This window comes from Manis javanica, chromosome 2 (genome assembly GCF_040802235.1).
Source record: "Manis javanica isolate MJ-LG chromosome 2, MJ_LKY, whole genome shotgun sequence".
In the NCBI taxonomy this organism is placed as follows: Eukaryota; Metazoa; Chordata; class Mammalia; order Pholidota; family Manidae; genus Manis; species Manis javanica.
Genome location: NC_133157.1, coordinates 209378767 through 209401199, shown reverse-complemented (window position 1 = coordinate 209401199; position 22433 = coordinate 209378767). Strand labels below are relative to the sequence as shown.

At 39.9% G+C, this 22433-nt stretch overlaps 1 long non-coding RNA gene across 6 annotated transcripts; it reads left to right on the top strand.

Moving 5' to 3' along the window:
• The first annotated feature begins 53 nt into the window (after nucleotides 1-53).
• Nucleotides 54-21967, top strand: LOC108392304 (uncharacterized). Of its 6 annotated transcripts, none has more exons than XR_005057313.2 (6): nucleotides 54-662; nucleotides 4086-4142; nucleotides 7494-7712; nucleotides 10645-10949; nucleotides 11218-11407; nucleotides 19501-21967. It is a non-coding gene; the product is annotated as an uncharacterized lncRNA (long non-coding RNA). The 6 variants fall into 6 exon arrangements; XR_001851979.3 differs by having other exon boundaries at nucleotides 11201-11407; XR_001851980.3 differs by lacking the exon at nucleotides 11218-11407 and having other exon boundaries at nucleotides 19501-21966.
• Nucleotides 21968-22433: the final 466 nt, after the last annotated feature.

Genomic DNA, 22433 nt, shown 5'->3' with positions numbered 1-22433 from the left:
AAGAGGCGGGGGCGAGGGGAAGGGGCGGGGCCGCGCAGGCGCGTTGCGCAGGCTCGCGGACCGCGCTCCTACTTGCACGGGGATCTGGTCTTACACATCCCCACCCAGTGCTTGAAGGTGGAGGGAGGTGGTGCGCTTGCGTTCCGTTGGCGTGCGCCGCCTTTAAGTCCCGCGATGGGAACAGGGAGGAAGAGCTTTGGACCCCGCCGGGCCGGGTAGTGCAGCTGCCACCCAGCCCTCCCTAGCGCCATGCCTAAATCCGGGCTGACTCGCTCTGAACGCTGCCCGGCCCTGCGGCCCCCCTCGCCGGGCACTGGCCAGCCGGAGATCAGCCAGGCCACTCCGGAGAGCCACGCTACCGCTCCGAACCTCGCGGGATCACAGCGCCCTACTCAGGCTTTTGGGGACTGAGACGCCCAGGCGGTACCCTTTGCCAAGTCAGCGCCCACCTTGGCCTCAGCTAGGCACTCTGGTCTCGGAGGCACCGGCTCTGGGAGCTCCAGAGAGGGCGAGGCCAGTTCTACTCCTTCCCAAAAAGGGTTTGAGACCGAGACATTGATGCTGAGAACACTGTTCCTCGTTCTGATGCCAGCAGCTTGCACGTGGTTAATGCTGGAATAGGAGGCAGGAATGTCACATCCCTTTTCCGGGTGCTCCTCAAGGTTTGTTTGTTTGTTTTTCTCTATGCCAAGGCGGAAAGAATTTGCGGTTTTCCACCATTTCCAAGTGTCCAGGTCCTGGGCATCTTTCAAGGCATAGCTCAAAGTGTCTCCTACTCCAAGCTTTCTTTTATTTCTTCCTAAGGGAGATCTCCACTTTATCTGAAGCTAATAACACTTAGGCTTCTTGTCTTAGAGATAGATGCACTTAGAGAATAATCTGCTCAAGTGTAATCAAGATCTAAATCCTATCCTTATCATATATGCTGCTATACCCGGCCCAAGGCTTTGTATGTAGAAGATGTGCTGTAAACATGTAAGAGTAGTATATAAATGTGAGTCAGGGAGAAATGCTTCATTAAACCCTCTTACTGCTCTCAGTAGTTCTCAAAGTGTAGTCCCTGGACAGCACCCCAGACCTTCTGAATCAGAAACTGGGAGTTGGGCCCAGTCAACTGTTTTAACAAGCCTTCCAGTTAATACTGAAGCACGCAAAAGCTTGAGAACCACTGCGCTAACTTAAACATAGAAAGCAGTTGTCTCTAATTTCAAGGCATTGCCTCTGGTGTAATAACAACAATTAAGAATGCACTTTGTGGAAAATGCGAATTCTTTGTGTATTAAAGACTGTGTCTTTCTTGTCTTTGAAACGCTCTACACCCCAGTATGTGTTGGAATCCTTTGCAGTTATTTCAGCCTTAAATTCTTGGGATTACCACCACCCTCCCCTTTCCCCAATATCCTTACCCCAAAGAAATTCTGATTTATTGGTCTTGGAGGGGGTGGGGTGCTGGCAAGTGAGTTTTAGAAAAACTTCTTGCCAATAACCCATTCCCAGCAGTTTGTAGAACACATTTTTGTGTCTGGTCTCCAGAAAACAGGCTGCTGCAAGTTGGATAACTGGATCAGCCATTTCGTAGCTATGTGTTAGTAGTAGATGATTACAGTGGTGGTTCCAATGCATCGTGCCTTGCGGTATCCACTCCCTTGTGTAGATCTGTTCCTCACTAACTGTGGGCTTGGCCATGAGACTTACTTTGGCCAATAAGTGGGAAATCACAGACCTGATCTGGTTAAGTGCTAGCTAATGGAGCTTGCTGTAATGGGTTTACTGTATGATTTACGAATATTTAATCGTGTTATAGAAAATAAGAGAAACTAAAATGTAGGCATAATTTTCTTATGAGACATGCTATACACAGAATAGATATATGTTGAACATAGATAAGAAGGATGGAACAAATGAAAGTGTTACTTTAGATAGAAAGAGACCAGTCAACTTTAAATATTAATTAATAAGGCATACTACCTCTAGACATACTGACAACTATGTCATCCCTAAAGTGACCAGCTACTAGTGACATCCATTATAGCCCCATTATTGCCTCATGTAGTCTCTGCACAAAAAAAACAGGTAAACTCCTAGCTACTCAGCCAGCTAATGGCCAGCTACAATTATGACCAGACACTGTTGCCCCTGTATCTCTCCAACAAAGCAAATGTATGTCAGTCAGTTTCAGTCCCCTTTGATCAGTCAACCCCCTCACTTTTTACTCTGGTTCTTAAAACCACACCATTTGCAGAGTAGACTGGCATGGCAGAGAGGGTTAGCACATGTGAACATGGCATAAAACAAAACTTAGGCACTATATTCCTTCCACCCTGCTATCCTAAGCTTGTTTATCTACCCCCATGTCTTTCTCCTTGCTTCTCACTCTGGTCTAAATGGGTTGATAAACTGGGTTACTATTGCTGCTCTTTGAGTAAACCCATTATGACAAACTCAGTGACTTAAATAGCCAATTTATTTGGCTCATAATTTTGTGGCTCAGAAATTCAGGAAGGGCTTCCTTGGGCAGTTCTTTGTTGCGGTCTCTTATCAGATGTCAGCTAACTGCAGCTGCTGTCTTTTGAAAGCTCTTCTGGGCTAGACATCCAACATGGCATACTCAAGTGGTTAACAGTTGATGCTGGCTGTTGGTTGGCTGGAAGCTCAAATGGGGCTGGAACCAGCCCCTCCAGCATGGCAGATTTCTCACATGGCAGCTGGCTTCCCTCAGACCCAGTCTGCAAAAAGAACCAGGCTCAGGGCCTTTGATTTATCCAAAAAAGCCATGCAGCATCACTTCTACTATATTCTAATTAGCTATCAGCAAGCCATTAAGTCTAGCCCAGATTCAAGAAAAGGGGATATAGACCCCCCACCTGTCAATGGGAGCAATGCCAAAGAATCTGGGGTCATGTTTTAAAGCTACCACTAGATTCAAGCACAATTGTTCTGTAAGCCTATCTGTTCCATGACCTATGGTACAGCCTGGCTGGTGGTGTACTTGGAGGTTATTTTCATCAAGGTTACTTTTTACATATTTGCCCTCTTGGAATTCTGAATAAAGAAGTCTGGAGTATCCTGCTAGAAAGGCCACACAGAAGAAAAAGCAAAAGCCAATAGCCCCAGCTAACTAACAAGCACATGAGTGAGGCCATCTTGGACCATCCAGTCTCAATCAAGCCCCAGATGACAGCATGACAGCATTATAAAGCGTCTGAGATCATTAGCTCTGGAGCCAGACTGCCAGGGTTTGGGTCTTTCCTCTACCATTTACTAGCTGTATAACCTTGAGCTCGTAACTCAACCTATCCATGGCTGCTCATCTGTTTGAAGGGGAATAAGGGCATGTTGCTGAGTTGGTTCATCTGTTAAATGGAGATAAGGGCATCTGCTCTATAGGGTTATAGTGATATAACTTATGTAGGATTATAGTTATATATATATATATAACTAAATAAATTAATACATGTAAAATATTTCAAACAGCACCTGGAACATGGTAACTGCTCAATGAATATTATCTATTATTATCCAAATTCCCACAGACCTCTCAAACTTCTAGAATTATGTCTTTGGACCCTAACTTAAAAAATATCTACTATCTGTCATTTAATAACACTTCATGTGTGCTATCTGGATTGTCTGTCCATTCCCTTCTCTAAACACTTGAATACCCTAAATACAAGTAAGTGGGGAGTGTTTGGAGTCTGTGTACGGAGCTATGGAGAAGTATAACATAGGGCAGGTCTACATGTGGGTGACAAGAGGCAGGTTCTCAGTAAATATGAGGGTTCTGAAGAGATAGTGCCAGCGAGTTGGAGAAGGTTACAGAAATAAAAGAGGGAGAGGAGGGCCCAGAAGGGAAACTTGGCCTGGGTTTGGTCTGGCCTACTCTTCACTTTTAAAGATGACAAACATTCATGCCTCATTAATAATCACGGTCTCCTCCTCATGAAAAGTTCCTGCTGGATCAGCAGTCCACAGTAGGTTACATAATGCAGATGCTCTCAGCTAGAACAGATAGTCAAGGAAGGATCCAGAAGAATAAATATTTTGATCTCACTGTCTTTTATCTTTCTCTCTGATCTCCTCTCCAGATTCTCCCAGCTGGAGAACAAACCCAACTGAAAGTGGAAGGGCCCATTCATAAACAGGTGAGTTTCTCTGACCAGAGAAAAGTAGAGAATAGATCCAAGGGACAAATGGAAGATACCCAACACAATAAGAAAACCAAAAAAATGAAGAAGTAATAGATATAATCCTTTTATGTACCCAGAAGAAACTTCTGGAAACAGTTGCCTTTCTGAAAAATTGGCAATAGGGAGATGCAGGGTTGGGAAGTGCTTTCTTAAATATATGTATCATGTACTTTGTAGAAGTATTTGAATTTTATAACTAAATAGAAGTTTGATAAAAATAATTTGTAAGTGCTTTTTGTGTTTGCAATGAGAAAATCATTGATGACTTTTTGCCATGCAATTTCAGTTAAGTGATGGGAGCTCAGGTCTGATTATAATGGATAGTTTACTGCATCATACACAAATCTGCTATGATTCTCACCACAAAAAAAAATGTTAGCTTTGTGAGGTGATAGAGATGTGCTGATTAACTTGACTGTGCTAATCATTTCACAAGCATACTTACATTAGTCATCACATTGTACATCTTTAAAAAAATCATGTTGTACAACCAAAATATATACAATTTTAATATGTTAACTATACATTAATAAAACTTGGGGAAAAAATGATGTTATTTGGTGTAAGGCTCATGATTCTTTGCCACCTGTAGGCTTTTAAACAAAATGTGCCTAAATGGAGTTGTGCTTGCTTCAGTATTCATCATCCCTACAGACCCAATCAGGACTTCTATTTCTTGAAACTATTTCCATGACAATCTCTGCTCCACTATTTGAAGGAAAGACCTTCAAAGGACTAATATTAGTAGTATGGGGTTTAAGAGAAGGATAGTTTGACTTTCTCCCTCCATCACTTTCTAGTTGCTTTAAAGTTAAATAATTAGTTCTGCTGATCATCTTCATAGTACTAGCTAATCATTATTTAGTGTTCAGCATAGGGAAGTTATGCTAAGTACTTTGCATACTTCATTTCATTTTATCCTCTTAGCTTTACAAAGTAGCTTTTGTTATCTCCAGTTTATAGATAATAATAACAATGAAGAATATAGCTCACTATTATTGAGTGCTTATCATGGTCCAGGTACTGTGCTACTAAACCCTTAATATAGATTACCTTTCTTCATCTTTATAAATAACCTTATCATGTAGGAGCTATATTTAGTCCTCATTTTTTAAGATGATAAACTAGAGGTACAGACAGTTAAATAGCTTGTCCAAGATCACACAGCCCATAAATGATAGATAGGATTCAAACCTCTGGACTCTGTGAATCCAGAATTCAAGCTTTTTCCCTGCAAAGGCCCAGCCAAGTTCAGGCACAGATATATTTTCCTTAGAGCTAAGAGACACTAAGTCACCACATCCTTGTCTTTGCATGAGTTTCAAGGTTTCTCAAAATTGAGCCTATTTTGTTTCTTGATAGCTCCAGTGGCAACTTCCCTCAATAGATTATTTGTTGCCTGACCAGCTTCATATTTAATGACTTTATTAATTTCCAGTTTGAATTTCCCATTATTATTACCCTTTTTAACTAACATGGACTGTTTCATGGAATCCCCTGAGGCACTGGTAAATACACTGTCTGAGAAAAATTTACATACTAAATACAGGATCCATTAAGACCGGCCAAAGCATGATAAATGTTGGAAAGCATTCACGTGTTTTAGTCTTTTTCACTTGCAACTATTTATTGGCAGGCTTCTCTCTGCCTAGCATTGTACAAGGCATCCTCTCAGTTCCATGACCTCCTCTCACTCCAATGCTCCTTTGCTCCTTCTACCTTCAGCCACTTATCCCCACCACTGGCCTGGTCATCACAAATCATGTCAACACCTTCAAATTCAATGACCGCACACTCCTTTCTGATCACCACTTTCTGCCGTTCTAGTTCACGTACTCTTACTTCTCCTCACTACAATTGTTTAACCCTCTCAGGACCTCTACTTTAGCTCTACCACCGTTCATTATCAATCAGTCATCTTGTGCCCTCCCTTTTCTTTGAACCCAGCTTAAATTCCATGGCCTTTGAAGGACCCTGTCAGCTTTTACCTGGCAATGAATAAGCTCTGTTGCTAAACCTAATGTTTATTGATCAGATTTTCCTCCAGATCTCAAAGATTTATGAAATAGTGAGCTACTCCCTCATTCCAGAAATGCTCTCTTTTTTGACATAATTGCACCCTTTGAAGCACCATTAACTTGTTTGCTCCGTGTCTCCATCCTACTCATTTGACAAAGTAACCACTCTGGCTAAACTCAAATATTGGCTAGATATCCACATCAGCTCTTGAGCAGCAGCATGTGGCTGGAGAACATCACAACCTTCTTTACCTATATGCACCTCTAGGCCTTCTTTCCCTTTACAATAGATGGAAGGTTCTTACTCTTACCAGGTGAGTGTTCTTTGGATCTTGCCTGCTAAAATCAACTCCTAGAATTAACCCCTTCTCTTGCATCTTTAAGTTCTCCCTCTGCATGCTTCCCACAAACATAAAAGCATCTTCCATCTTTAAAACAAAGCAAATCTTCTCTTGAACTTGAATTCATCTATAGCTGTAGCCCCATTTTTCTGTTCATTTAAGAGCAAAACATCTGGAAGAGGTGTTAATGGTCAGCATCTACACGCCCTCTTTTCCCATTTGCTCTTGCAACCACTCAATGAGAGCTTCACATCATTAATCACTCTATCAAAATTGCTTTTACCTGACAATGAATAAGCTCTGTGTTGCTAAACCTAATGTTTATTGATCAGATTTTCCTCCAGATCTCAAAGATTTATGAAATAGTGAGCTACTCCCTCATTCCAGAAATGCTCTCTTTTTTGACATCTGGGAAACAGTCTCCTGGTTTTCCTCCCCTCTTGTTGGCTGTTCCTTCTTCTGAGTCTTCTTTAAAGGTCCCTCTGCATTACCTTGCTCCTCAGCCTACTTGTCTTGCCCCTCAGCCTACTTCTCTTTCTATCTACACTTTCACCACAGGTGAACTCATTCAGGTCCCTGGCATCCAAATCTTCCCATCTCCAGATTCATATATCTAGCTACTTACTGGATGTCCAGTACACAATTCAGTGTGATGCCGGCAAAGGACTCATGATTCAATGCCATTTATCCCAGATCCTGCCCTAGATAAGCAGCACCACCATCCACCCAAATTCTTGGGTCGAAATCCTAGAAGTAAAATGTGTGTAACCAGCAAATCTGTAGAGACAGTGATTTTCTAGGTGTACTGGGTTGAATGGTGGCCCCTAAAAAGATAAGGCCATGTCCTAACCTCAGGACTCTATGAATGGGGTATTGTTTGGGAAAAGGGTCTTGGCTGTTGTACTTACTTTAAGGATCTTCAGATGAGAGCATCCTGGATTCCACAGGTGGGCCCTCAATCAGTGATGAGTGTCCTTACAAGTGATAAGAAGAGAAGACATGAACGAGAGGCCATGTGAAGATGGAGGCAGACAATCGAGTGAGGCACTGGAAACGCCGGAGCCTCCAGATGCAGGAAAAGGCGAGGAGTTCTTTTCTCCACTAGAGCTTCCAGAGGGAGCACAGTCCCACCGACAACTTCATTTTGGATTTCTGGCTCCAGAACTGTAAGAGAATAAATTTCTATTGTTTTCAACTACCAAGCTCTTTGTAATTTTTTACAGCAGCCCTAGGAAAAGAATTCACTCGGGCTTGGGGGAGGAGGGAGATAAGGAGTGACTGCTAATGGCTCTGAGGTTTCTTTTTGGAGTGATGGAAGTACTCTAAAATTACATTATGTGATGGTTGCATAACTCTATAAATATACTAAATACCACTAAATTGAAGACATTAAACAATTTTATGATATGTAGATTCTATCTCTGAAACTAAAAATAAAACCCCTAGGAGTTACTTTTAGTCCTCTCTTTATTCTCACATCTAAATCCTTAAGTAAATCTTTGGGCTTTCTTTCAAAATATGTCTCAAATGTGACCTCTTCTCTTCATCTCCATGGCCACCATTTCTGCTCTGCACAACCACAATAGCCTAAAGGGTGTTGCTGCTTCCACTCCAGCCTCATTCACATTCATACTCCTTAAAACAAGCAAAATTGTTATCCTAGAACATAAATCAGGTCATGTCATTTTGAACTTAGAATAGAATCCGAATGCCCCACTGAGTCCTACTGGACCTTACACAACCTGCATGGCCTCCATCCACATCTGAGACCTCATCTCTTTATACGCTGCCCTTTGCTCTGTACTTCAGCTGGCCACAGAAACCCCCCTTTTGATCCTGGGACAGACCAATCTTGCCCCTGCCTCAGGCCGTTTGCTTCAGCTGTTCCTTCTGCAAGTATCACTTTGCTTCTCAAATTCCCCGTGTCTGTCTTCTTCCTGTCAAAACCTTTTCTGACTCTGCTCCATAGTTGCCTCACTCCCACTTACTCCCAAACATGTCACTTTATTTTATTGTTTAGCAGAAATAACGTTGTTCATTTAGTTATGCATTTAGTTACAGTATATTTCCCCCAGCAAAGATAAGCTCTGTGAGGGTAGGGACCTTACCTTTCTTGCTCACTACCAAGTCCCCATTCCTACCACAGTGCCTGAAAAAAGAGATGCTCAATAAATACTGCATACGTGACTAAAGAAAGGACATAAATCATAAGGCACACAGCCTTTTGCCCTTCAGAAGCTTACAGTCTGTTGGAGGTCTAGACATACTTGCCCTGTCATAAAAGATACAACAACAATGTAAGACAGAATAAAAACTGCCAACACTTAAATAGAATGGTCTTCACCCATAACAAAGCTGATGACCATCCCAAAGTGAGAAATTCCTGGGGAACACGTTCTTTCCCAAGCCTACACTGGTTGGGCAGCTGGAATGGCTCAAGGGGTAGTGAGGCTGAAGGGGTACAGGTGCTCATGACTTTTGATGACCTCTGCTAGGATGCAAAAGCAAGTGCAGAGAGCTGTGGTTTCTCCGGGCAGCACCCCTGAACCAGTTCCCATCTCCTTACAACACGTTCCTCATTCCCATCCTCCTTGGCTTCCACATTCTGGGCTCTGCACTGCAAGTTCAGTGCATGCCTCTGGCCCAATAGTCTTGGCTTTTGTGGCATATTTAATTGTTCCTCTGACTTGACTCAGTCCTCTGCACAACCCTAACTATCCTATGAATAAGGGAGTAAGAAATTCCTTTCCCCCCCTCTGGTCTCCCACATTACCCCCTTTTCCCTGGAAATCTCCCCTCTCCTTAACAGAGGAATTCAGACAATTGACATCAAGTGTATGTGTCAGAGTAGGAAAAAACATGGGACTTGGTGTCAAACAAGAGGTGCAAATCACAGCCCCACCCCTTTCTCTTTGTTTGACTTTGGGCAAGTTATTTAATGTTTGAGTTTTGCTTGCCTCCCTTTTTAATCTCCAAAGCTTTATCTACCTTAAGGGTAGTTGAGATGATAAATGAGGAAAAGGCATCTTTTTACACCTCTTTGTCACTTCCTCTTTCAATGTTTTTCTGTCTCATTTATTGGTATGATTACCATTCACTCAGCTGATCAAGCCAGAAACCTGGAGGATCTTCTTTAAAACTTCTCCAGATCTATTTCCTGCTGCTCCAAAGCCAAAATAACTTTCACTCAGTTCCACCTCTTTCCATTTCTCTGCCATTTCTGTGGTCTGGACAATCATCTCCCTATGAAACAGTCTTCTAACTGGTCTCCCAACAATGGATCCATTCTCCACAGCAGTCAATTATTCATAAAATGCCAATTTAAGCAACACATTTACTTCCTTAAAACTTGTCAATGGCCTCCCATTGCTATCAGGATAAGGTACACAATATTTGCCATGACCCACATGGCCCTGCATTGCCTGAACCCAGCTCCTCTCCAGCTTCACCGGGACCCTGGTTTTAAGCTCCAGGCACACTGGTCTTTTGTCCCTTTGGGAACCCTCCAAGCTCCATCCTGCCTTAGACTTCCTCATTACTCTTCATTCTGCCTAGAACCCTCTCCATCTCTCTCCACCTCTCTGTTCCTTCTACCTAATTCATTTCTGCCCATGCTCCAGGTCCCAACAGAAACATCACTTCCTCAGACTTCCCTCATTCTCCCTTCCCTCAAACCAGAGTGTATCCCCTGTCCGTTGCCTCCATCATGTACACACACTGCCCCCCCCCAACATCACTCTTAATTACTTGATTAGCATCTTATTTCCAGCTATACCTATGTTTCATGAAGGCAAGAACTGTGTCAGCTTTGTGTCCCTTGTGCCTAGCAGTACAAAATAGATGCATAATAAATGCTTGTCGAATTAATGAAAAGTAAGAGTAAATCTAAGTGTTTTAATAACTATAAATAGACTATAAAAATAGCAATTTTTTTTCCTGTTGCAACCACATAGTTAGAACATTAGGAATTTATTTTGAGCTTACAGCAGCCATCATGGTAGCTACAACATGGAATATTTGCGCTCCTAGCTATTTGATGCTAATTCAAATGAGTGTGAAAACTGCTGACACTCATATTCCCTTATCTTTATCCAATAGGTTTCTTTCACTGAGAAACTCAATGGAAAAGAGCACAAGGCTCTGTGATGACAGGGACATTCTCTGTCTCTTCACCACTGTATCTCGAAGGCTTAGACTGCAGACACAAACTACATGCTTATTAAATATTTTCCTAATGAATGAATTAGCCAGGTTTAATAATAGTACAAAGCACTCGTACAACCATCAACAAATATTGTGAGCATCTCAAACTCAGATGTGCAATGTTAATAATACTTAAAGAAGCAGATGGTCTTTTATAAAAAAGCAAACTCCACTGTGAGAGTCCTCAGAGGAGAACACAGGTAAGTCAATTTCTTTATTAAGAACAGACTAAATGAACCCAAAGTTCCCTTTCTTATAAAATTTTTGATTCTGGATTATATGTTAGACATTTGAAATGACAGGTGTCTGAGCTTACTGAGAAGTAATGGGGTTTGTGGAACACTGGTGCAATTAAAACCCCAATTTAGTATTGACTTTTCCCAGGGCTTTAGCAATGATACTGCACTAATTGCTTTTACAAGCTTGATGACTACAGCATTCCTGTTAATAGGTTGTCTTGTGGTTTAGGAACGTTTTCCAAAGAGTTTCAAAAAAGGCTCTAAATTCTCCCTCATCAATACCAGCTTAAGACGGCAAGGCCAAGTCGAGAAGACGTGTTCTGGAGCTAGAATTGGGACAAGCCCGAGTTCTACCTGCACTATATGTGTGGCCCTATGTAAATCACCTACTTCTTCTTAGATTTAATTTTTCTTCATATGTAAGTATAACTTTACCAGGTAATCTCTGAAATCCCTTTGAGTCTGAAAACTCATGATTCTAAGAAACTAAAAGCATATAACATGCACATATTATTCCTGTGCTTTAAAATTCCCAGTGCTTCCCATTGCACTTAAAATAAAACCCAGACTCCTTATACTGGTCTAAATTTCTTGTGTGATCTGGCTCCTGCCTATTTCACCTGGTCTCAACCCCTATCACTCGCTGTTTTGGCTGTGCCAGGCATGTTGCTGCATAAGCAACGGAGCACATACTATTCCCACTAACTGGGATATTCTGTCTTTACATTGCTGGCTTCTTCTGATATTTAAATTCAGCACAAATATCAACTCATGAAAGAGGCCTTTACTGAACACTCAACACCCCTCCCCCATGGCTTTCTCTGTCACTTCATCCTTGCCTTTTTTCCTCCATTGCCCTTGTCACGATCTGAAATTATATTGTATGGTTATTTGTTTCTCTGCTAACTGACAGACTCACCCTACTAGAAGGTATTGCTACCTGAAAGTAGGAACCTTCTCTGTCTAATGCCCCACTGCATCCCAGGTACCAAGCCCAGTGCCTGCCACCAGAGGAGTTTCTCAGTAAATATTTGCTGACCTCAGGCTCAGGATTAAGTTCAGTTGTTCTGTCTGCATCAACATTATTTGCTTGACCCATTGATTTTTTTTGCATAATCAAAAGAGCAGGTCCCCAAATATGAAAATATTTTTGGAAAGAAAAAATAAAAGAGGACATCACTTTAGCTTTAAGAACAAATCACCAAAGTGAATGGATTGGGGCTTATAATTACATCACTTAGAAGTGATGGTATTCACTGGGAATCCAAAATATTGACCTTTATCAGTAAGTAATAAAAGTTTGAGATAAGTGCAATCTGTTCACACTGAACTGCTGAAATTACTCCCCAGTAAATATTCACCTTTTTTTTGAAGTCTGTGACTTACTAAATATTCACTTTTTTGTAATCTGTAACTTCTAAAAATTAGCTTGGTATATTGTTTGCAACCTGGGGTGTGTTTGTCCAGAGAAATTATTGTTCTCAATGGTGCCATGCCAGGCAAAGCAAAAAAGTCCAAGAAAACCATCTCATACCTGAATTTAGTACTGTAGTAATGTATGAGGTCCCTGTGACTCACACTGCTTCTGTAGCAAGAGCAACTGCGGACTCCAAAACATTACTTCTGGGCGGCATCCTTCTCTTTCCCTACCTTATCCTCTCCGTTCCAGTGCTTTAGGACTTAGTTTTTGAAAAATCTTAGGTTCTTCCCTTTTCTTCCTTGCCACATTAAATAGGCCAATATATACCACAGAAAGTTACTGTAAATTCAGCAGAAGGTGGGAGGATGACATAGTTGGGTATCTGAGAACACAGTTTCTCATCTGTATCCAACTTGGGTGAAGGAGTTGATAAAACTTCTGCCGAAAATTCTGATGAATCCCATCAACATTACAATAGTCTAAATCTCAGACCAAAAAGGAGGCTTGACTTTACAAATTGTAGTGAGAACTTTGAGGAAACATTAAAATAAACATTTTCCAATAAATATTATGTATGTGAATAGGCTGTTGGAACTGGATGTGAAGATGAAGATTATATAATCCAGTCCTTTCATTTCTCACAAAAAAGATTGATAAGAGGAGATTGAATGGTTTATCCAAGGTCACACAGTGATTGAGCCAAGGAAGGCTCAAAGTGACTACTCTTTCCCATAGAGGACAGAAGCCATTTGACATTCTTCTCACATTGGAGCCAAGGGGCTGCTTTGTGGTTCTTGATAAACATTTGTTGAATAAATGAAACCCCCTTACCTTAAAATTCTAATCTTGTTTTGATCTATAAAATAAATTATTTGTGTCCTTGAACATAATAGATACAGCTAGACATACTATAAGGACTTACAAGTGACCCCTGATGAGTTTTGCTAATTGGTTCAGTTCAGGGACTGGAGTTCACACACTGGTTCCCACCCCGCCACCCTGAAGTCCATGGATAAAATTCAGCAAGTCCATAAAGTTGAATGGGAAAAAAAATTATATCTTTATTGTCACTATCCTCTAACTGAAATTTAACAGTTTTGTCCATTATGAACAGGCAACAAACGAGCAACGTTACCACTGACTACACAGTAGTAATCACAGATATTTTACACCACATGATGATTTTTGCGGATATCTTGAAATATTATTTATACTCAACATTACTTCAATATTATAGTAGTTATTGGACCCAACATGGATCATGTTATTTAGTACATTAGTAAAGAATTGCATATATTACTGTATCACAGATGTTTTTCTAAGTTTTGTGGTAGACATAATAATGGTTCCCCAGAGATCTCCAGATCCTAATGTCCAAAGTATGAATATATTACCTTACATGGCAAAAGGAACTTTGCTGGTATGATTAAATTAAGGATCCTGACATTAAATTATGGGCCCAATCTAATTACAAAGGTCTTTAAAAGGGAAAAAAAGGGAGACAGAAGAGCGAAGATTTGTCTACAGAGTGAGACTGATGCCATTGCCAGCTGTGCCTCACAGCCAAGGGGTGTAGGCAGCATCTGGGAGGTGAAAAGAACAAGCAAACAGATTCTCTCTCCCCTGGAGCCCCCAGGAGGAGCCCTGATTCACCGACACCCTGATTTTAGTGCTCTGAGATCCTTTTTAGCTTTCTGACTTTCAGACCTATAAGTAATCTGTGTTGTTTTAAGCCACTGTTTGTGGTAATTTGTTGCACCAGCAATAAGAAACCAATGCAACATTTTACTGTCATTCATTATAACTGGTTTCCTTGAATTTTCTCTGCAGTTTATTTTATGCATTTAAAAAATTTCAGTTCTGCCTCTTACTAGCTGTTCTAGCCTAGAGTTTCCTTATCTATAACCCCTCTGTTTCCTTATCTATAAAAGAGGAATAAAAAACCCCACATCCCAGGGTGGTTGTGAGAATTAAATGAAATTATGTAAAAATCATGGGGCACCAGGTTCAGGGAAACCCACCAAAATGTTCTTTCCATTGCTTGTCTCCCAAAACCGTTATGATTATGAATTTCTTAATGAATTTCAAAAGAATCATCAGCATATGACATAACATTTTCCAGACCTGACCAATGTTAAATGTTAATTGTAGCTGCTGCTAAAAATATCCAAGAGCAGTTGCTTAATCTGACTCTGACCTTGAAATATTTAAATACTGGCAGTGTGTTTGGAAGGCTAGTTCCAGTTTTGACTAGTATTTTCCAAATAGCTTTGGGTAATAATTTATTATTTCTGTTTGTAACATTGCTCCCTTCCTTTTGAGTAGCCTTCGGTACTTAAATTCAAATAGAATTTGTAATTGATTAAGTCGTCGTGGTGATTAAGAATAAAGTGCATTTTTCCAGAAAGCTTACACGTAAATATTTCTTAATGATTAAATTATAGTTAATGAACCCCATATCATGTTAGCATCTGAAGTAGTTCCTTGTTAATTAGGCACCCTTGAAATCATTACTCTTTGGGTGTCTTTGATATCAGGAATGTGTGACATTTTTAGTAGCCAGGTTATCTAGGCCTCAAAGGTCAGTGTGGTATAAATCAGTAAGTACTTATCAAATTCCTGCTTTTCTATCAATTTCTTGAGGGCAGGGATCCTGTATTTTTCATTTCTCCCATTTGTAGACCACAAATTACCTGGAAGTTTAAAAGTTCAGTGACACATTTTTAAAAATTTTAAAGTAGGATAAGAAAACCCCAAATTACAAACAGATCGTTTTATAAATGTTTCCCTTTTCTTTGAACATAGTTTTCTATAGAAATGTTTCTTTATAAATAACTATGAATAGAAATGTAATAGAAATATGTTATAATCATATTATAATGCATTTGTATAAGTTGTCAATAAAATACATAATATAGTACATTAAGTTTCCAAGCTAGCCTATAAACTCCAGTTGAGCCCAAAATAAATAAAGAAACCAGAATGCTACTTTACTTTGAACATCATTATATATATTTGAATACATGACAAGACTCTTTAGGATTATCACTAGGCCAGGTTTTCCTCCAAAGCAAAACCTTGATTCATAGCCACAAGTCCTCAAGTAGGATGCTGAGACTAGATTGGGGGATAAGAGAAAAGACACAGAAGTTGTAGGGGGTTCTTCCGAGTGGCACTCTGGTGGCAAGACGGGATGAAGAGATTTTAGTTTGCACGTATCTGGCTTCCAGGAAATAGTATTAGTAAAAGCCTCTGACAAAGTTAGTATTTATGATTGACAATGTGTTTTCATGTACATTGGGCATTTATAACCTGGAGTCTCTGGGATGTCAAGTGAATCTGCAGAAGGCGTTCTGGAATTCAGGCATGGCTTCTCTGAAACTGTAAGCAAAGTCTAGACTATATGTACATTTTTCTAGAGAGGGTCATTTTCGCAGGGCTCCATAAGTTAATAGCCCAAGAGAATTGGTTTCCTTTGCCCCTGTAACCGCTTGGTGAGGAGGATAGGGTAAGCACTATTATCTCAGGGTCCACTCCCAATCAGAAGCCATGGATACCAGGTTGTGGCTCCACAAAGTCCACCAACCTGCTGCCCAGGTAAGCAGGGTTCAAAGTACAAAGGAGCAGTGAGCAGGACAGCTGGCTGGTGAGGGGAGGACTAGGGGGCATGAGGAGTAAGGCAGGAAGAATTCCCACAGGGTAAGATTGAGCGAGAGAGTGGAAAGACATAGGGAAGATCAAGTGGGATCGAAAAATGAGAGAATCCTGAAAAATGGTAAGGCTACAATTTTTGTCTAATTTTGACACAAATGCCTGTAAAAGGCATAGTCACTCCCTCAAGGAGCTCATACCCTGTATGGGGCATGGGGATGTAGAAGTTGGGGTAAGCACATAAAACTGTAAGTTAACTGGAGTAAGTGCTATTTTATGCATCTGGCCATATCGCACAGTAATTCTCTCAGTGTACACAGGGGCTCAAAAAACATTTTATTTGTATATTACGTTGACAGCAGACATCATGAGCATAAAAATAGAATTAATGATCAATGTGTGGTACTGTTCAAGCCCATCAGTTGTTAGAAAAAGGATAGAATGATAGAGGAAAGCCAGAAAGGTGAGACACTTGGCCGCATCAGAAGAGTTGGGCAATATTTTTATGTAGCAGAGATGCAGTTGAGTAAATATTTAGACAAATATTGAGACAATGGTGATATTTGTCTGTTTAAAATTGTGGGAGTGAAACCAGGAAGGGAGCCCTTTGAGCCAAACTCATGTGACCAGGGAGATGACATGCCCATCATATAGGAAGTTGAGGGCTACACTCAGCAATCTTGACTCCTCAGTTTAGGATTTTTCCACTACTCCATTGTGCTGTGTTGGAAAGTAATGAGAAGAAGGCTGGATAGGTAAAGTGGGGCCTGCTAGTCAGGGCATTATATTGGGGAATGGGGGTTTGGGCACTGAAAACCCAAGGTATGTTTCCTGAATAGAGGAGCATCATAGAAGAGGCATTAGCCAATGGAGGAAAGCTAATCCTGGGCTTACACAATGAAGAAAGAATTAGTTCCATTCTACTATCAGCAAAAGACTTGGTTTGGCAAGCACCCAGAATCAGAATGAAAAATTTGGCATCTGGGGATTTAAAGTAAACACTAAAGATAATCAAGGCCTGTGGCAATGTGGCCTAGACCTTTGAAACCAACCAGCTGTGCCAAATGGATGATAGGGGTCAGCCGAACAATGTGAGTATCAAAGGCACATCCCTGCCACAGCACATAAAGTGCTGATAGATGCTGTCCTTGGGCACACAGCAGTTTCACATGCTAGGTGCAGGAGTGGAGAAAAGATGACCCGTTAAAGAAGGTCTTATTAATCATTATCTTTTAACTATGTGACTCATAATTCTTCACCAGGCCCTATGCAGTGCCTTCTGCTGGAGATAGTAGCTTCATGATATAGCCTTCAACAGTTGTAGACAACATGTTTCCCACATCTAAGAGTCATTTGATGGCACATCTGTCACTTTAATAGTGATGTTTAGAATGGCTACAAGGTTTTCCTTGATACTGGTCACACTGACTGAATCATAGACTTCTATAACACACTTCAATTGACAGAAAAGGCATTAGGCCATTGATAGTAGTTTTCTGCTTAAAGTAGCATTATCAAGGTTCAAGGTATTTTTCAGGGATGATTTACATACAGTGAAATGCACTGTATCTCAGTATAAGTTCAATGAAGGCATCCCAGCCAAGTTCCCCATCCCACTAGGAAATAACAGAACATTTCTGTCACCACAGGGAAGTTCCCTTAAACCCCACTTCTATCAATCTCTGCCCAACTCCAGGCAATCGGTGTTCTGAGTACTATGAACATAAATTAGGTTTGCCTGTTCTGGAACTTCATATAAGTGGAATCATGAGTTTATACTGTTTTCTTGTCTGGCCTTTTCACTCAGCATACCATTCTTTGGTATTTGTCTGTGTTGTTGTGTGTGTGTCAGTGGTTGTTTGTTCTTTATATTGCTGAGCAGGATGCCATTGTATGAATATAGCAGTTTGTTTATTCATTCTCCTGTTATATTTGGATTGTTTCTAGATTTTGGAAATTATAAATAAAGCAGTTATTAACATTCTTTACTTGTTTTTTTATGGGCACATTTTCATTTCCCTTGAGTAAACACATAGAAGTGTCTTTGTGGGGCATAAGGTAGATATGTGCTTAACTTTACAAGAAACTGCTAAACAGTTTTCTAGAGGGGTTTTACTGTATTACATTTGCACCAGCAATGCATGGGTTTTGATTGCTCCATATCTTTGCCAACATTTGTTTTTGCTGGTATTTTTCATTTTAGTCAGTTTAATAGGTATTAGTGTCTCATTGTGATTTCAACTTGCATTTGCATGATGAAAATTATATTTAACACTTTTATATGTGTTTATTGCCCATTTATATCTTTTTGTGTGCATAGTATGTATGTTCAGGGCATTTGCAAATTTTGTTGGTGATAAAGTGTTTTGTCTTTTTGTTATTGATTTGCTAGAGAACTTTATATAGTATTATGATTATTTTCTTTCTGTGACTTGCCTATTCATTTTTTTTGATAAGTGGAAATTTGAAATTTCATCAAGTCCAATTTATCAGATTTTTTCTTTTATAGTTAGTGCTTTTTGTTTTGCTAAGAAATCTTGGGACCAAGTTACAGAAATAATCTAAGTTTTCTTCTATAAACTTTGTAACTTTCACTTTTATGTTTAGGTTGATAATCCATCTTGAGTTATTTTTTCTGTATCATGTGAGGTAGGGATCAAGATTATTTTTTTCCATATGAATATTCAGTTGTTGAAGCATTATTTTTTGAAAAGTCTTTCCTTTGCCCACTGAAAAGCCTTGATGTCATAAGGAAAATCAGTTAACTACATATATGCTTGTCTATTCTGGTCTCTTAATTCAGCTTCATAGTTCTTTTTCCTATCCTTATACCAATTTCAAACTATCTTTATTACTGCAGCTTTATAATAAGTCCTCTGTGTTCAATATTGCTTTTGCTATTCTAAGTACTTGCATTTATATAGGTGTTAGGACCAATATATCAATTTCTACCGAACAGCCCACTGGGATTTTGACTGGGATTGCACAGAATCTAAAGAAAGATTTGGGGAGCACTGACATCTTAAAAGTATTGTACCTTCTAATTCATGAACATCTCCCCATTTATCTAGGTCTTTAATTTCTTTCAGCAATGTTTTGTTGTTTTCAGTGTATAGATCTTATACATTTTCCACCAGATTTATCCCTATCTTGTTTCTAACACAATTATAAATTATTTTTAATTTATATTCCATGTAGGTCCCTTTATCTTTCCCTCTTTTTAATATAATTGTCTTCAGTATTTCTTCTACATACTTTGAGCACTGTATCAGATGGTATATAAGTCATGTTTCAACCATCAAACAAATTGAAAAATCTCACGAAGAGGAAGAGAGTTTGTGAGAAATAAGTGGACTTTGGAGTGGCATATTAAAGGTGGCAGACTTGGTGCCATGGCCTTTTGACTCTTTCCCTTTTCCCTTCCTTTCTCCCTTCCCGCAGTGCGGCTTAATGCTCACAGATGAAGCAGCCATTCTGAGAGCATGAGGATGAAGTAAATGAGAAAGCCAGAAGGATATCTAGTCTCTGAAGGCATCATGAAGACTTGTTGCTTTGAGGGAAAAAAAAAAAACCATTTGACAAACCAGTAGAAGGAAGAGGTGCCCTCATTAAAGTTTCTAATTCAGTGGGTTTGGAGAAGGGCCCTGCATCTTTCACATGAACTGTAAGTGATCCTCTAGCCAGTAATCCAAAGATCATCCTGAAGAAACTCTGCTTTGGCAGGTGTGTAAATGGGAAATTTCATGGTAAATGCAGAAGGGAGAGAAGAGCATCATAAATTTGAGGACAATGGCAAGTCAAGTAACAAATTGCCAGTGGCATCTAAGAGCTTACAAATAAATGACTGCTTAGGCTTTACATTATGACCCACCAATACGATCCCTGAATTTTCAAATTTATGAGATATCACAGTGAAAGAGAACTAATGGTAAATCTAGAAATTGCTTTTAGCAAATTCAGTCACTTCCATTATCATTTAGTGTTATGAAATCCTACTGAGTAGATGAGAATATTGTCTACCTGAGAACTGTTGCTCTATAATATATTGACTTGGGTGACCTATACCAAGAAATGTAAGACCTATTCAACTCTCACAAGTGCAGTTAAAGCAATTCCCTTTCTAAGAAGCAAATCTAAATGTAATAAATGGATGCTACCTCTATTTAAATAAAGGACTTTAATTGTCAATATCAGTACAAAATATTCTATTTTTTTCTTCCTGAGAGTATCTTATTTACAGATAATAACCCCAGTTCTGATTTTTAATCATGATAGATCCCTTGCTAAAACAAACCCAGCATATAAGAATCTGTGCTTCCACAGAAGATGCATTTAGGCTATTGATCCTTTCTTTATAAAATAGCAAGCTCTCCTAATGCATTTAAAATTGGACTTTATTAAAACATGGCATTAGAATTCTTATACTGAAATTTTTGTGAAGTGTATATAGCAAACATAAAATAATTACAGTGTAGTTCTATCTTATTCAGGAGTCAGGCACTTAAGTGTGCTCATAACACTCAAGTGTAGACATAAATTAACATTGGAAATCTCTCAAATCGTCCATGTAGTGTAAAACAATAGCAGGTTTCCTGGCCTTCAGTGACAAGAATGTTTAAAAACCGACTCCCTTCTTTCATGCTTTTAGTGCTAAAGAGGAGGAGTTGAGAAGAACTGACAAGTGCAGGTTGAGATTACCCATATCTGCCCAGGGCAAGGGATTCAGAAGAAAAATACAAAGTCGTGGCCCTCAGGGTCCAGTCTGGTGGGAGGATAGACCAGGAAACAATCCATTATACTGGGGTAAGGGCTCTAGGGGAGTTATGGTCAAGCTGTATCATGGGCCTATAAAAGCGCAAATGTCCCTTGAGCTAGGACTGAGATAGGGAGAGATTAGGCAGCCAGGCAGACATCTAAGAGGAGGTGCTGGCACTGGAGCCGCATTTTAGAGGCTGGAATAAACAGCTGTGTGTGCTGCCTGGGGAAGTAGGAAAGTGAGTGAAGCTGCTTTCCATGGCTGGAGCACAGTGTGCTTCAGGAGAGGGGCCAGGAACTGAGGAAAAATAGATAAGGCCCAGAGCAAAAGCCTCCACACAATGCTAAGGAATTTTAACTTTATTCTAAAAATAATGGGCAGTCATTAAAGGATACTAAGCAGAAAAATGAATTAACTAGACTTGCATGTTAGGAAGTTTATTCTGATTGATAAAATTTAGGGTTTATGGTGATTTCCATGAAGCATTCAAAATTAGAACCTTGGTCAGGAACTTCATCCCCTAATATGCCTGCTCTAAGTTCTTTCTATTTTACCTGCAATTGGCACCCAGAAATAAAGATGACTTCCAATACAACTCTGTATTTTACTGACTTCACTCCTGTGGGCCATCATGACTCTGGGAGACTTCTCTCTGAATTCAAGAAATCAAAGTAAAATTATTTAATAGGAATTATCTATCCTTTTCATTCATTTATTTCCCAAGGCCAACTTCTAAGTGAATCTAGAGAAAATGTTACCATGGATCCCCACTCTGTGCTTGAAATGCAAATGATAAGTAATGATGACACTAATGAAAAATTAGCCCTAATTGCTAGTCATTGGAGCAATATTTCTTTTTTATGACACTGATTTGAGTAGTCCATGAAGAGGAAATTTAGAATCAAAAACAGTTATAAATGAACCACTTTGAAGGACTGGAGTCCAGAGCAAGTGTTATTTAATCTGCCCAGAGGCCATGCAGAAGGGCAGCCTGTTTATATATTTGTTCGTCTTATAAATGTGTGTTTACTGAATATAAATATGTGTGTGTTAAAGCCAGAAATAGATCACCTCTAAACTGTACATTCTTTGAAATACAATCCAAACTTCAAATATTAGCTGACACACCATCACTCATTTATTTGTTAGTTGGCGATGCAGTGTAGTGCAATGGTTAAGAGCAAAAGCTACAGAACCAGGGTGCAAATTCCAGTTCTGTCTCATCACAGCTATGTGACCTTGGGTAAGTCCTTTAACTCTAGTAAATGAGGTGGATCTCTGTACCCCATGGTGTCTGCCACGAGTTAGAAATGAACAGAGATTTTCATGGCACATTAACAGAGGCATGAATTCCTCCAGATATGAGGGTACACTAGAGGGAGGGAGGAAGGGAGAGAGAATGGCTGGGGAATGTAGGAGAGGGTGATGCCTTAGCTAAGTTTAAAAGTAAGGAGGATTTAGGTGGAGGTGATGGATAGGAATGCCCCTTCAGTCTTCTCTCTGGGCGGTGATAGATCATCTTTACTGGTTTCCTAAAGCCAAATGGTGAATGGACCCGTCATGTAGGTAAGAAGCATCTAGTGGATGCATCCATTAGGAAGATGGGGAGGAGGCTCAC